At 46.2% G+C, this 17,294-nt stretch overlaps 1 pseudogene; it reads right to left on the bottom strand.

The window, feature by feature from the left end:
* LOC141042931 (uncharacterized) overlaps positions 1–17,294 on the bottom strand; it is a 341,300-nt pseudogene that overhangs the window by 206,382 nt on the left and 117,624 nt on the right.

Below are 17,294 nucleotides of genomic sequence, written 5' to 3'. Positions count from 1 at the left end.
GGTTGGCACGCCGCCAGGCTGCTCTCCGCCCCAGCGTCGTCAGATCCGCCGGCGGGAGGCCCCTACGACATCGCCCCGACCCGGCCGCCCCTTCTCCTCGAATCCTCCCCGCCTGTCGTGGACTTAACACGGCAGATGCCCTAGCAAAAAGACTTAGGTGTAGAGCCATCGCAACTAGGTTAGTTTGAAGGAGTTTAAACGGGACAAAGGACACAGAGAGTTTACCCAGGTTCGGCCCCTCTCAATGAGGTAAAAGCCTACTCCTGCTTTAGGTTGTATTGCTTGGGCTTCGATTACCAGGGAGCGAATACGCTTGACCTAGTTCTCGATCAGTTGATTCTTGAGTTAACCCGCCGCCGGGTCACCCCTTTATATACAGGTTGATGTCCGGCGGCTTACAGAGTCCCGGCCGGCTCACACAAACGTGACCGGCTCGGTTTCTGCTAAGCTTGCCTTACAATACAAGTTAAACATATGGCGGCTCATCCCTTTAGGCCTCAAGTCGCCTCCGAGTCTTGGGCCTTCAATAAGCCTGCTTCATGAACCGCCATCTTCATATCTTCTTGGGCCTTGCCAGGCTTCTTCGTCTCTAAGCCGCCAGTGGCATGACCCGGCCCCTCCTGGGCGGGTCATATCCAATAGTTATATCCCCAACATTAGGCCACATGTTGATTTGAACTTGTTCACATCAATCTTCACTTACTTGACTTAGCGGATTTTCCATCATCAATTCCACATGAGCTTGCTATAACCCGCCAATCGAGGAGGCCGAAAAATGATTATGTGGCTACAAAGACGCCTCGATTCTCGCGCATGCCATCTACTCACTTCCTTATAAATAGGGACAAGGGGTCCTCCCTTTCACTTTTACCTTGCCCCCTTGCCTTCATCTTCCTCCTTGCGACACCTCAGCAGCCCCGAGCTCCGCCATCACCGTCTTCCTCCAGCGTCCTCAACTCCGGCCGTTGCATCAACCTGATCGGACCAGAAACTTGCGGCGTGCCTCCGCTGTTCATCAGCATCAGTAAGTATTCTTTTTTTCCATAACATATCTGCATTAGGGTTCTGCCATTCGTCGGTGTTCTTCGATGTTCTTCATTGCTCTAATTAGAACGTGTAGTTGGGTCTGAACATAACACTCGAGTTGTACGGTAGCAGTTGTAGCATCTCTTTTTTAATCACAGAAAACACCTTCTCTGTACAAGATCTCATCTGATCATATGAGTTCTTCTGTTGCCGCCACCTTAGGTTTAGAATTTTATTTTATTTTCTGCACTGCTGTAGATCCAAAATTATAGAACTAATCTGTGGAACTTGTTTGTTCATCACTTAGCAGAATTTCATTTAGAGATCTGTCACACTGCAAACGTGCAGGCGGCTTATATGATAAACCATAACCCGCCATATAGCATTAGTCCCCTTGTTAAGCCGCCAGTATATGTTCACAATCTGTATAACCCGGCATTGTCTTCCGGTTTAACCATGCTGATCTTTATATCACTTATTCTTCTGCTTATGAACTGGCCTTGCATAACGCACTTGCTTTTTGATCACTGGCCAGCTTAACAGCATAACCTTAAACCGGCAATGTCTTTCTTTTTAGGCTTTCATCAGCAAAATGACCAAAACTGTTACCTCATGCAACTGGGTCGCCTCCCGGGTCACCGAACAAACACTGAACGAGCATGTCCAAGTGGGCATCTTAGCTGCAAAGGACGTCATCCATTGGAGGGCCCCGGGAACAGAGACCACTCCTGACCCCAAAGAAGGCGAAGTCATTGTTTTTACTGACCACATGCTCCGGGGGTTTACCCCACCCGGCTCAAAATTCTTTCGTGACGTGCTGCACTTCTTCAAGCTTCATTCTCAAGATATCGGGCCCAATTATGTTTCAAACATCTGCAATTTTCAAGTGTTTTGCGAAGTGTACCTTCAACAGGAGCCCACTGTCGAATTGTTCAGGGAATTCTACTACCTGAACTGCCAGACCGAGTTCATGGCCGGGCCCAGCTTAGAGCTAGGGGCATTTCGATTCATAGGCGGAAAGAAGCCACGTTTCCCGCTACCGCGCTTCCCAGTCATCCTAGGACTGGAACCAAACTTGGTTCTACTGCAAAGACACCTCTCCAGAAGGCGAAAAACCTCTGTCGGGTTACCGTGAAAGCCGGCTTAGCAACAGACATCCTCTCCCAGAGCGGATCACTACAGAAGAACGGGCCAAATACATGCCCATATTTTCAAAGATCAGAGCCTTGATGAACAATGGTTTGACTGGAGTCGATCTGGTTTGTTGCTGGGTCGCATGGAGGATCTTGCCCTTAAGCCGCCGATCCGGCTTAATGTGTGAATATACTGGCGATGTCAAAGACTCGCTGCGTTACTCTCCAATCCGTCTGGATGACCAACAGATTAATGATATGACTAAGACTCTGCTCCACGAGAGTTTAGTGACTTGCAGCAAAGTGGGACTGAATCCCTTCCGCACCCTCAACAAGCCGCCGGCTGTAAGTATTTTTCAAGTAACTTTCACTAACTCACTACTTATCAATCTGTCTTCTTATTATTACTTGAATTTCTGGAGGCCAACTCCCCCTTCTGGAGCAGAAAACTTCAGGATAAGACGGCCAAGAAGACTAGGACAAAGAATAAGGCTCCAAAAAGCCTTTCAAGAAGAAAACAAACACCACAGAGCTATTTGCTTTGAATGACAACGAGTCGGAGGTAGAACTTGACTCCCTTGGCTCTTTCTTTATACACCTTATTGATGCTGAAAACTCTCAGGATGACGCGGAAGGAAGTCAGGCTGATGTTGAAGAGGTTACTACCCTTTCCTCTGACTCTGAACCTCTGACAAGACAGAAAGTTCGTCAAGCGAGCCGGAAAGTAAGGTTTTCTCACCCTTTAGCTTACTTGGATCCCAACTTTATTTTGAAGAAACGACAGCATGAAGTTCGCCGCACAACCCGGAATAGTGGAGGTGGAGAACTTTCCTCTGGTTTACCCAGCACACCAGCTCCTCGCAAGCGCCGAGCAGAGGTTTCGCAAATTTCCGACTTAGCTTTTCCAAAGGCGGGTCTTATTCGACAACCTCTTAACCCTTGTGATTCAAACTATCAGGGAACCTCTCACTCTTCATCTGGTGACTCCACTGGGACTCAGGTCCCTCTTTTCAAGACCGTACCTGGGTGAGAACATTAAGCCTGCTTGCTTTAACAGTTTACTCAATTGATATACTAATCCCGTTATATGTCTTATTTTCAGTGTTATAGCCAAACCCAGCAAGAAGCTGAAAATGAATAAACCGGCTGAAGATCCCAAAGCTACTGACCCGGAGAAGCAGACAATATCTGAATATTTGCATCAAACTTTTGAGGCGGCCATTGATGATCCGCCACTAGAAGAGCACCATGTCACCATGGACTCCATGGATGTTAACCCGGCTCCTACTAAGCCGCCCAGTCCCGCTCAGCCGGCTCAAGAAGCTGAAGAAGTAATAGTTACTGGGACGGCTTATACAGCTCCAGGCAACCCCACTGTCCTTTCTAAACACAACGCCAAAGAAGAATTCTCCGCTGCTGACAAGGGCAACTGGAAACTGGATTTGGAGAGTTATGCCCAGTTCAATGCTCATGAGATCCACGCGGGCTATCTAAACCGCCTTCACACCAGCCATGATTTCGAAGCCGGCCTGGTTAACCTCATGAAGGAGCGCTTTGAGGTGAGTACTAACAAACTTTTTCATATAAATATATATCTGTCAGCCGCCAAGTCTACTGAATATGAAAGAATGGAATATGTTGTAGACTTAGATAGCCTCTCTGATCTTGTAGCTACATCATAGCATTTTGTAATTTCTGAATCAAAACGAGTAGTCCCCAAGGGTCGGCTTAAACTGGAAAGTTAAGCCGGGACTTCACTTTGTAGCGCTAAAATCCACATGTAGCCCTCGAGCCTTCCAACTGCCTGTATCCATCAAAATGAATAGTCAAATACGTGTTATATCCGGCTTCTCCTCAGGCATCTGCGGCTCTATCCAGTCATTGATGAAATCCGCAAGTGCTTGAGACTTGATAGCTGTCCGAGACATATATTTCAAACCATGGGGTCTAAGCTCAATGGCCCACTTGGCCACCCAGCCTGTGGCTTCTCTGTTTTGAATAATATCCCCTAAAGGAGAAGAACTGACCACAGTGATGGGATGACCAAGGAAATACTGCTTCAACTTACGACTAGCCATGAACACTCCAGAAATCAGCTTCTGCCAATGTGGGTATCTCTGCTTAGATTCAATGAGTACCACACTGACATAGTAACCGGTTGCTGAACCGGATATTCCTTGCCTAATTCCTTTCTTTCCACAACAACCGCTACGCTGACGACTCTGTTGTTAGCAGCCACATATAAAAGTAAGGGCTCCTTATCAATGGGAGCTGCAAGGATTAGCGGCTCAGCCAACTGCTTTTTCAGTGCTTCAAACGCCTGATTGGCAGCATCACTCCATACAAAGTGACATGTTTTCTTCATCATCTGGTATAAGGGGATAGCCTTCTCTCCCATGCGGCTTATAAACCGGCTCAAAGCCGCAATACGACCCGCCAAGCGCTGGACGTCATTGATACAAGCTGGCTTAGCCAAAGAAGTGATAGCCTTGATTTTCTCCGGGTTAGCTTCAATGCCTCTCTCAGAAACCAAAAAGCCCAACAGCTTACTGGCCCGCACACCAAAAACACACTTGGCCGTGTTAAGCATCATTTTGTAGACCCGGAGGTTGTCAAAGATCTCCTTCGAATCCTTTAACAAGGTTTCATTCTTCCTGGATTTCACAACTATATCATCCACATAAGCATGAACATTGCGTCCAATCTGGTTGTGGAGGCAATTCTGAACACAACGCTGATAAGTTGCCTGGGCGCTCTTGAGCTCAAAAGGCATAGACATGTAGCAGAAGGCTCCAAAAGGAGTGATAAAGGTTGTCTTCTCCTGGTCCTTAACTGCCATCTTGATCTAATGATAACCAGAATAAGCATCCAAAAACAAAAATGCTCACAACCCGCCGTAGTATCAATAATCTGATCAATACGGGGGAGAGCAAAAGGATCAGCCGGACATGCCCTATTAAGGTCTGTGTAATCCATACACATGCGACAAGTGCCATTTTTCTTAAGTACCAGCACCGGGTTAGCCAACCATTCAGGATGAAAAACTTCAACAATAAACTCGGCCACCAAGAGCCGGGCCACTTCTTCACCAATAACCTTACGCCTCTCTTCATTAAAATGACGAAGAAATTGCTTGACTGGCTTAAACTTTGGATCCACATTAAGAGTGTGCTCAGCGAGTTCCCTAGGTACACCTGGCATGTCTGAAGGCTTCCATGCAAAGATGTTCCGGTTCTCACGGATGAACTCGATGAGCGCGCTTTCCTATTTCGGATCCATATTGGCACTAGTACTAAACTGTTTGGATGAATCGCCAGGAACAAAATCAACTTGTTTGGTGTTGTCTACCGATTTAAACTTTAACAAAGGGTCATGTTCTGTGGTTGGCTTCTTCAAGGGGGTCATATCTGCCGGGTCAACATTATCAATGTAGAACTTCAACTCCTTTGTTGCACAAACAGATTCAGCATAAGCAGCATCGCCCTCTTCACACTCCAAAGCTATCTTCCTGTTGCCATGCACTGTGATGGTACCCTTATGACCCGGCATTTTAAGCTGTAGATAAACATAACAAGGTCGTGCCATAAATTTAGCATAAGCCGACCGTCCAAACAGGGCGTGATAAGGGCTCCTGATTTTAACCACCTCAAAAGTCAATGTTTCAGCTCTATAATCACGGTCATCACCAAAGGCCACTTCCAAGGCTATCTTACCTACAGGATACGCCGAATTACCAGGCACCACCCCATGAAAAACAGTAGAAGACGGCTTAATATCTTTGTCAGTCAAATTCATACGGCAAAAAGTATCATAGTAAAGGATATTGATAATGCTGCCTCCATCCATAAGCACTTTTGTAAACTTGTATCTCCAACCAGAGGAGCAACCACCAAATCCAATTGACCCGGATTGTCAACTCGGGGCGGGTGATCCTCACGGCTCCACATAATAGGATGTTTAGACCATCGCAAGTATCGAGGGACTGCCGGCTCAACCGTGTTTACTGCCCGCTTGCAAATCTTCTGGTCCCGTTTGCATAAGCTCGTGGTAAACACATGATATTGACCACCATTTAGCTGCTTTGGATTACTCTGATAACCAGACTGCTGTTGCTGATCCCCTTGATTAGATTGTTGATTAAAACCGCCTTGATTGCCTTGGTCCTGAAAACCAGAGCTTGAGCCGCCATCTCCAAAGCCAGGTCCGTGAGAGCCGGATTGATAATCCCCAAGTGCAGGGAATCATCGTAGCAATTTCCAAAGGTGGAAGTGATAAGTATGGAGTGTCGAACCCATAAGGAGCTAAAGGTAAGATCAATATTCTCTCAAGCCCTATCTGCCACTGATACGACTCTACGTACACCGAACGTTTACTTCCAACTAGAAACGAGAAATAAAACTACGTTGTGGGTATGAAGAGGATAACTTTGTATGATATCGGAGAGCTAAAATATAAAAGTAGGTGTTGTTATCATAAAGTTAGAATATATTACTAAATATTATAAATAGTGAGTGTGGAATAATGATGGGTCGGTGTGCGTAATTATCCTAGGCAATCGTTAACAAGACCGGTAATCACTATTGCAGTTTCATATGAGGGAGAGGCATAAGCTAATATACTTTCTCTACTTGGATCATATGCACTTATGATTGGAACTCTAGCAAGCGTCCGCAACTACTAAAGATCATTAAGGTAAAACCCAACCATAGCATTAAAGCATCATGTCCTCTTTATTCCCATACGCAACAATCCCTCTTACTCGGGTTTGTGTTTCAGTCACTCACCAACCCACTATAAGCGAATCATGAACGTATTGCAACACCCTACAGTGGGAGTCCCTCACGCTTGCGCGACACGGAGGGCACCATAGGACATCACCAAAATAAAACATACAACTCATACCAATCTAGATCATCAATCAACCCAAAGACAAAAGATATCTACTCAAAACATCATAGGATGGCAACACATCATTGGATCATAATATGTGGCATGAAGCACCATGTTCAAGTAGGGATTACAGCGGGGTGCGGGAGAGTGGACCGCGTAAAAGAGGTGAGGATGGTGATGATGATGGTGATGTTGATGAAGACGATCACCGTGGCGATGATTCCCCTCCCGATGGCACTCCGGCGCCACCGGAAGAGAGGAGGAGAGGTTCTCCCCCTTGTGCTTCCTCCTCCATGGCCTCCACCCTCTGGTCCTTGGCCTTCATGGTGATGATGGCCCCTCCGGGATACTCCTCCAAGGCCACCGGTGATGATGGCCCCCTCCGGCAGGGTGCCAGAGAGGGCCTAGATTGACTTATCGTGGCTACAGAGGCTTGCGGCGGCGGAACTTCCGATCTAGGTTTATTTCTGGAAGTTTGGGTACATATAGAAGAGTTTTGCGTTAATTTCACGTCAGGGGGTCTCCGGGCTGTCCACGAGGCAGGTGGGCGCGCCCCCCACCCTCGTGGGCAGCCCGGGACTCTTCTGGCCTACTTCTGGTACTCCGTGGGCTTCTTCCGGTCCAAAAATGATCTCCGTCAAGTGGCACGTCAATTGGACTCCGTTTGGTTTTCCTTTTCTGCGATACTCTAAAACAAGGAGAAAACAGAAACTGGCACTGGGCTCTAGGTTAATAGGTTAGTCCCAAAAATCATATAAAAGTGTATAATAAAGCCCATTAAACATCCAAGATAGATAATATAACAGCATGAATACTTCATAAATTATAGATACGTTGAAGACGTATCACGGATCCTAACCCTCCATGCGGGCCATGATTGTTCTGGAAAAAACGGAGTTTCTATACTCCCTCATGATGAAACAATCTTTCCACAGATGATTGGCTGGCTTCTCTTGCGTACCGTGCTTTGGGCAAGGCTGATTCATTATCGCCTCAAGGTTGAACTTTGGCCCACCAAACCGGGGCGTCGATGACTTCCCCTTACGGTGCTGATTGTTACTCTGCATGGTGGTATTGGCCACAAAGTCTGAACCGCCGTCCATCTACTTGCGCTTACCATTATTCTGACCTGCCGTATTATGTTGATGTCCCTTTGCATTGCCACTCTTCTTCCCCTTGCCAGCCTTCTCCTCATCAGACTCAGGGTCCTTGGTGTTATCAGAGTCGGCGTATTTGACAAGAGCCGCCATGAGCTCTCCCATATCATTGCAGTGACGCTTAAGCCGCCCCAGCTTCTGTTTAAGGGGAAGGAAACGATATTTTTTCTCCAAAATTAGGAAGGCTGAGCCGGCATTGATACTATCCGATGAGTGGATAACAGCCGAAACCCGGTGCACCCATCGGGTGGTTGACTCGCCCTCTTCCTGGACACAAGTGTCAAAATCAAGAATCGATAGAGGTTGCTTCCATGTGTCCTTGAAATTTTGAATAAAGCGCGTCTTCAATTCAGCCCACGATCTGATGGAGTTAGGGGGCAGCCCCTTTAACCAGGTACGAGCCGGCCCATCCAGCATCATGGTGAAATACTTAGCGCACACAGCGTCATTGACATCCAACATCTCCATGGATAGCTCATAGCTCTCAATCCAAGCCTCTGGGGGGCGATCCGCTGTGTAATTAGGCACCTTGCGGGGGCCCTTAAAATCCTTGGGCATGTGCTCATTACGTAAAGCCGGCACTAAGCATGGCGCACCAAGGGTTCTAGAGGTCATTCCTGCCTCCACAGACACCGATGGGTAAACTAGAGATTGTTGATGAGCCGCCAACCGAGCGGCCAGCTCAGCCTCCCGACGTGCCATGCCCTGATCCACCAAAGCCTGAGCATTGTTATCAGCACGCGGCGGGTCATGCCTACGGGGCTGGTTACGGTGCCGCTCACTGCTTGAAACCGCTGGTGACTCAATATGCCTTTTGTAGCTTTGGCGACGAGGTGTTGAATGAATCCGATCATGACTGTACGAGTAAGTCGCCTGTTGAGCCACCGCTGTCTGAAGAAGCTCTCCGGCCCTCCGTATCTCCATCGCGGCTGGAGACTTGCCTTTAACGGGGTGAGCTGCCAATCGTGTAGTCACGGCAATCATATTGTCTAGAGGGTTAGAATAATGACCCGGTGGCGTTGGTACTTGCTGAGACGGGGCCAAATTCCAACGAGGCGGGTCTGCAGTACGTGGCTGAACTGTCGCTCCGGTCACGGGCACCTCAACAACCCGGTTTACCACGGGCGGGTCACTGGTTCCTACCCTAGGTGTATTGAAAAGGTTCCTAGCCCCAAACTCTGTGGGTAGGCGGGTCTGGTGCCTCCTCCTCATGACGGCGTTTGAAGCGTTCTGGCCCAAGGTGAGCCGGAACGACTCTTCCTGAATCTGTTGTGTCGCAGCGTCTAAAGCGGCTCGTTCCATCGCCATCCTAGCATTCTCAACATTAAACTCCTCCTTGGCTTGAGCTATCTCATCTCGCAGTTTCGCAACATCCACCTTATATTGTGCTTGAGTTTCTAGTGTCACCTCCGCAGCCAATAAGGTCGCCAAAGCCTCCAAGAGCTCGGATAACACTTGAGCCGGCGGGCGCGCAAAGCCGGTCGCCCCGGCCATCGCCACAGCCGTTGAACTGGAAGTCATAGCCGCAGCAGTTGTCGAATTGAGCACCGGCTGTGTGCCGGCCATGAAGATCGCAACCCGGTTCGGTGGCTCGTAGGGGTCCGGAATACTGTCACCATCGGAACAGCCCCCAAGCTTGCCGTCTTGTAGTTGATACATTGAATTGGTCTCACCGGTTGAAGACTCACCATCAGAATAGATTACCGTCTCTCCCCCGAACAGAGATCCTTCCTCAAGATCCACACCATGGATGAAACCAACAAAGGCGTGCTTCACGGCGGTTTGAACCTTGGCGGGTCGTGCACGCTGAGCCGTCTCGACGATGTCGGTGTAGGTGTCCGGCTCAGGTTCCGACTCGCCGATCTTGCCGATGAAGACGTGGATTCCATCGAAGGGGCCCGGTCCCCGTACTCGATTGAGCAGGCCTCGGGGCCCCAGCCGGCGCCATCGAAGTAGAGCTTGCCGCCGCGGCTCTTAGTCATCCGGCCGACGGCGTATCCTTTGGCCCCTGCAAGTTGCCCTTCAAGAACTCGAAACCACCGTGCGCGGGCCCCATGGTGGGCGCCAACTGTCGTGGACTTAACATGGCAGATGCCCTAGAAAAAGGACTTAGGTGTAGAGCCATCGCAACTAGGTTAACTTGAAGGGGTTTAAACGGGACAAAGGACACAGAGAGTTTACCCAGGTTCGGCCCCTCTCAATGAGGTAAAAGCCTACTCCTGCTTTAGGTTGTATTGCTTGGGCTTCGATTACCAGGGAGCGAATACGCTTGACCTAGTTCTCGATCAGTTTTTTCTTGAGTTAACCTGCCGCCAGGTCACCCCTTTATATACAGGTTGATGCCCGGCGGCTTACAGAGTCCCTGCCGGCTCACACAAACGTGACCGGCTCGGTTTCTACTAAGCTTGCCTTACAATACAAGTTAAACATATGGCGGCTCATCCCTTTAGGCCTCAAGTCGCCTCCGAGTCTTGGGCCTTCAGTAAGTCTGCTTCATGAACCGCCATCTTCATATCTTCTTGGGCCTTGCCAGGCTTATTCGTCTCAAGCCGCCAATGGCATGACCCGGCCCCTCCTGGGCGGGTCATATCCAATAGTTATATCCCCAACACCGCCCGACGGCACCTCCTCGACTCTTCCGCTCCCGACCCGACCTCCATCCATGCACTGCAGCAGGACGCGCCCGGCCGCCTGCCCGGTCGGCCCTCCCTTCCCTCCGCTCGGCAGCAGGACGCGGCCGGCCTCCACCCGACCAGGTTTGCTCATCCACTGCCTCTCTTCTCCCTCATACTCTCTCCCTGTGACGCTTTTTCTATGGATTTTGGGGACAACACAGACTACTGATAGTGCTGCAGATTAGTTTGCACATAGTCGATCCGTCACTAACAAAAAATTCCATAAGGTTTTGGAGTGTGTAGTCTGCATGGCCGGTGGCTACATTAGACCAATGGATCCATCTTTCTCTGAACCTCATCCCATACTTAGAAAAACAAGGTTGTGGCCTCATTTAAAAAATGCTATTGGAGCCATAGATTGAACACACATTAAAGTGATTGTGCCCAAGGAATTGGAGCCTCAACACAGGAATAGGAAAAGGTACACAAGCGAAAATGTCATGGTTATGTGAATTTCAATATGAGGTTCACTTTTGTTGTTCCTGGATGGCATTGATCTCTTCATGACACACGTGTATGGAGCGAGGCTATAGTTCGTTATGAGAATTTTCCACAACCAGCCACAGGTAATCTCTTGTATGTACGCATATTATTATGTACGTGTATCCATGCATATTCTTATATACATGATGTCTTATTGTAGATAAATACAACCTTGTCAACTCTGGATATCCCAACAGAGTTGGATATCTAGCACCATACAAAGGGCAACTGTATCATGTACCTGATTTCCAACAACACCCTCCCATGGGGAGGTATGAGACATTCAACCATCGTCGTTCTTCTTTGAGAAATGTTGTCGAAAGATCATTTGGTGTTCTCAAGATGAAATGGTGTATTCTCCAAGGCATACCACGGTACAAACCGGAGACCCAAGAGATGATCATCATTGCACGCATGTGTCTTCACAACTACATTCATGATAGCAAGTTACGTGATGAGGAGTTTGACAATGATGCTACGTGCAACCTTCACAGACGTTTGCAAGTGCCAACGCTTTACCACCTGAAGATGATGGTACCATGGTCGTTACACGTGAGGCTATTGCTATCAGTCTTGTACCTTGAGATTATCCATCTATTTGTAGTTTGCAACTCGCTATTAACTTGTAATATAAAGCACTATATGATATTTCCAACTCTGGTTCTAAATTGTAATGTTAAGCACTTTATAATACTTGCAACTCGCCTTTATATTGTAGTATTATATACTCTATGAGATTTGCAACTCGTTTTCGTGTTCATGTTAAACATGAAACTGTCAGAAATAACCAAGTGTTATCAATTCATCACTCACTTCAGTCTAGGAGCGTTACAGACATTTCAACACGCAACTCATACAACAATCACAGGCTGGAATCACAGAAAGAAACTAGACAAACGATTCTGTAGGCGGTTTCACCTAATAAAATTCTGGAGAATTATGAGGCGAAAAGAACAGACCCAAGAACCGGAAAGCACAAGATGCGTCGCACACATACGTGTGCAGTAGCACTCTTGTGGCTGGGGCGCCACCCTGTGGAGCCTGTTGGGGAACGTAGTATTTCAACAAAATTCCTATGATCACGCAAGATCTATCTAGGAGAAGCATAGCAACGAGCGGGGAGAGTGTGTTCATGTACCCTCGTAGATCGAAAGCGGAAGCGTTTAGTAACACGGTTGATTTAGTCGAACGTCTTCACGATCCAACCAATCCAAGTACCGAACGTACGACACCTCCGTGTTCAGCACACGTTTAGCTCGATGATGTCCCTCGAACTCTTGATCCAGTTGAGGACGAGGGAGAGTTCCGTCAGCACGACGGCGTGGCGACGGTGATGATGAAGTTACCGGCGCAGGACTTCGCCTAAGCACTACGACGATATGACTGAGGTGTGTAACTGTGGAGGGGGGCACCGCACATGGCAAAGAGAAGACTTGGTGTGCCTTTGGGGTGCCCCCCTCTCACGTATATAAAGGGGGGAGGAGAGGTGGCCGGCCCAAGGGGGGCGCGCCATAGGGGAGTCCAACTAGGATTCCCAATCCTAGTTGGAGTCCCCTTCCTTTCCAAGAGAGGGAGAGAGGGAAGGAGGAAGAGATGGAGAAGGAAAGAGGGGGCGCCGCCCCCTCCCTAGTCCAATTCGGACTTGCCATGGGGGGGGCGCTGCCAACCCTTGTGGCCCTTCTCTCCTTTCCACTAAAGCCCATTAAGGCCCAATACTTCCCCGGGGGGTTCTGGTAACCTCCCGGTACTACGAAACTTATCCGATACTTCCTGAAACCATTCCGGTGTCCGAATATAACCTTCCAATATATGAATCTTTACCTCTCAACCATTTTGAGACTCCTCGTCATGTCTGTGGTCTCATCTGGGACTCCGAACAAACTTTGGTCATCAAATCACATAACTCATAATACAAATTGTCATCGAACGTTAAGCGTGCGGACCCTACGGGTTTGAGAACTATGTAGACATGACCGAGACACATCTCCGGTCAATAACCAATAGCGGAACCTAGATGCTCATATTGTTTCCTACATATTCTACGAAGATCTTAATCGGTCAAACCACATAACAACATACGTTGTTCCCTTTGTCATCAGTATGTTACTTGCCCGATATTTGATCATCGGTATCCTCATATCTAGTTCAATCTCGTTACCGCAAGTCTCTTTACTCATTCTGTAATGCATCATCCTGTAACTAACTCATTAGTCACATTGCTTGCAAGGCTTATAGTGATGTACATCACCAAGAGGGCCCAGAGATACCTCTCCGATACTCAGAGTGACAAATCCTAATCTCGATCTATGCCAACTCAACAAACACCATTGGAGACACCTGTAGAGCATCTTTATAATCACCCAGTTATGTTGTGACGTTTGATAGCACACTAAGTGTTCCTCCGGTATTCGGGGGTTGCATAATCTCATAATCAGAGGAACATGTATAAGTCATGAAGAAAGCAATAGCAATAAACTAAACGATCATTATGCTAAGCTAACGGATGGGTCTTGTCCATCACATCATTATCTAATGATGTGATCCCGTTCATCAAATGACAACACATGTCTATGGTTAGGAAACTTAACCGTCTTTGATTAACGAGCTAGTCAAGTAGAGGCATACTAGGGACACTCTGTTTGTCTATGTATTCACACATGTACTAAGTTTTCGGTTAATACAATTCTAGAATGAATAAAAACATTTATCATGATATAAGGAAATATAAAATAACAACTTTATTATTGCCTCTAGGGCATATTTTCTTCAGTCTCCCACTTGCACTAGAGTCAATAATCTAGTTCACATCGCCATGTGATTTAACACCAATGGTTCACATCACCATGTGATTAACACCCATAGTTCACATCGCTATGTGACCAACACCCAAAAGGTTTACTTGAGTCAGTAATCTAGTTCACATCACTATGTGATTAACACCCAAAGAGTACTAAGGTGTGATCATGTTTTTCTTGTGAGAGAGGTTTAGTCAATGGGTCTGTCACATTCAGATCCGTATGTATTTTGCAAATTTCTATGTCTACAATGCTCTACACTGAGCTACTCTAGCTAAATGCTCCCACTTTCAATATGTATCCAGATCGAGACTCAGAGTCATCTAGATCGGTGTCAAAGCTTGCATCGACGTAACTCTTTACGACGAACTCTTTATCACCTCCATAACCGAGAAATATTTCCTTAGTCCTCTAAGGATAATTTTGACCGCAGTCCAGTGATCTACTCCTAGATCACTATTGTACTCCCTTGGCAAAATCAGGGCAGGGTATACAATAGGTCTGGTACACAGCATGGCATACTTCATAGAACCTATGGCTGAGGCATAGGGAATGACTTTCATTCTCTATCTTCTGCCGTGGTCGGGCTTTGAGTCTTACTCAAGTTCACACCTTGCAACACAGGCAAGAACTCCTTCTTTGACTGTTCCATTTTGAACTACTTCAAAATTTTGTCAAGGTATGTACTCATTGAAAAAACTTATCAAGCGTCTTGATCTATCTCTATAAATCTTGATGCTCAATATGTAAGCAGCTTCACCAAGGTCTTTCTTTGAAAAACTCCTTTCAAACACTCCTTTATGCTTTCCAGAAAATTCTACATCATTTTCGATCAAAAATATGTCATTCACATATACTTATCAGAAAGGTTGTAGTGCTCCCACTCACTTTCTTGTAAATACAGGCTTTACCGCAAGTCTGTATAAAACTATATGCATTGATCAACTCATCAAATCGTATATTCCAACTCCAAGATGCTTGCACCAGTCCATAGATGGATCGCTGGAGCTTTGCACACTTTGTTAGCACCTTTAGGATCGACAAAACCTTCTGGTTGCATCATATACAACTCTTCTTTAAGAAATCCATTAAGGAATGCAGGTTTGACATCCATTTGCCAAATTTCATAAAATGCAGCAATTGCTAACATGATTCGGGCAGACTTTTAAGCATCGATACAAGTGAGAAAATCTCATTGTAGTCAACACCTTGAACTTGTCGAAAACATTTTTGCGACAATTCGGACTTTGTAGATAGTAATACTACCATCATCGTCCGTCTTCCTCTTGAAGATCCATTTATTCTTAATGGCTCGCCGATCATCGGGCAAGTCAATCAAAGTCCGTACTTTGTTCTCATACATGGATCCTATCTCAGATTTCATGGCCTTAAGCCATTTCGCGGAATCTGGGCTCATCATCGCTTCCTCATAGTTCGTAGGTTCGTCATGGTCTAGTAACATGATTTCCAGAATAGGATTACCATACCACTCTGGTGCGGAACGTACTCTGGTTGACCTACAAGGTTCGGTAATAACTTGATATGAAGTTTCATGATCATCATCATTAACTTCCTCACTAATTGGTGTAGGCATCACTGGAACTGATTTCTGTGATGAACTCCTTTCCAATTTAGGAGAAGGTACAATTACCTCATCAAGTTCTACTTTCCTCCCACTCACTTCTTTCGAGAGAAACTCTTTCTCTAGAAAGGATCCATTCTTAGCAACAAATATCTTGCCTTTGGATCAGTGATAGAAGGTGTACCCAACAGTTACTTTTGGGTATCCTATGAAGACGAACTTCTCCGATTTGGGTTCGAGCTTATCAGGTTGAAGCTTTTTCACATAAGCATCACAGTCTCAAACTTTAAGAAACGACAGCTTAGGTTTCTTGCCAAACCACGGCTCATATGGTGTCGTCTCAACGGATTTAGATGGTGCACTATTTAACGTGAATGTAGCTGTCTCTAATGCATAACCCCAAAACGATAGTGGTAAATCGGTAAGAGACATCATAGATTGCACCACATCTAATAAAGTACGGTTACGACATTCGGACACACCATTACGCTGTGGTGTTCCAGGTGGCGTGAGTTGCGAAACTATTTCACATTGTTTAAAATGAAGACCAAACTCGTAACTCAAATATTCGTCTCTGTGATCAAATCATAGAAACTTTATTTTCTTGTTACGATGATTTTCCACTTCACTCTGAAATTCTTTGAACTTTTCAAATGTTTCATACTTATGTTTCATCAAGTAGATATACCCATATCTGCTCAAATCATCTGTGAAGGTCAGAAAATAATGATACCCGCCGCGAGCCTCAACACTCATAGGACCGTATACATCAGTATGTATTATTTCTAATAAGTCAGTTACTCGCTCCATTGTTCCAGAGAACGGCGTCTTAGTCATCTTGCCCATGCGGCATGGTTCGCAAGCATCAAGTGATTCATAATCAAGTGATTCCAAAAGCCCATCAGCATGGAGTTTATTCATGCGCTTTACACCAATATGACCTAAATGGCAGTGCCACAAATAAGTTGCACTATCATTATTAACTTTGCATCTTTTGGTTTCAATATTATGAATATGTGTATCACTACGATCGAGATTCAATAAACCATTTATATTGAGTGTATGGCCGTAGAAGGTTTTATTCATGTAAACAGAACAACAATTATTCTTTGACTTTAAATGAATAACCATATTGCAATAAACATGATCCAGTCATATTCATGCTCAACGCAAACACCAAATAACATTTATTTTAGGTTCAACACTAATCCCGAAGGTAAAGGGAGTGCGTGATGGTGATCTTTATCAAACTTGGAATCACTTCCAACACACATCATCACCTCGCCCTTAACTAGTCTCTGTTTATTTTGCAACTCCCGTTTCGAGTTACTACTCTTAGCAACTGAACCAGTATCAAATACCGAGGGGTTGCTATAAACACTAGTAAAGTACACATCAATAACATGTATATCAAATATACCTTTGTTCACTTTTCCATCCTTCTTATCCGCCAAGTATTTAGGGCAGTTCCTCTTTCAGTGACCATTTCCTTTGCAGTAGAAGCACTCAGTTTCAGGTTTGGGTCTAGTTTTGGGATTCTTCATGGGAGTGGC

Source organism: Aegilops tauschii, chromosome 3 (genome assembly GCF_002575655.3).
Source record: "Aegilops tauschii subsp. strangulata cultivar AL8/78 chromosome 3, Aet v6.0, whole genome shotgun sequence".
Taxonomy (NCBI): domain Eukaryota; kingdom Viridiplantae; phylum Streptophyta; class Magnoliopsida; order Poales; family Poaceae; genus Aegilops; species Aegilops tauschii.
The sequence above is the reverse complement of the archived record's forward strand: the minus strand, read 5'-3'. Positions and strand labels throughout refer to the sequence as shown.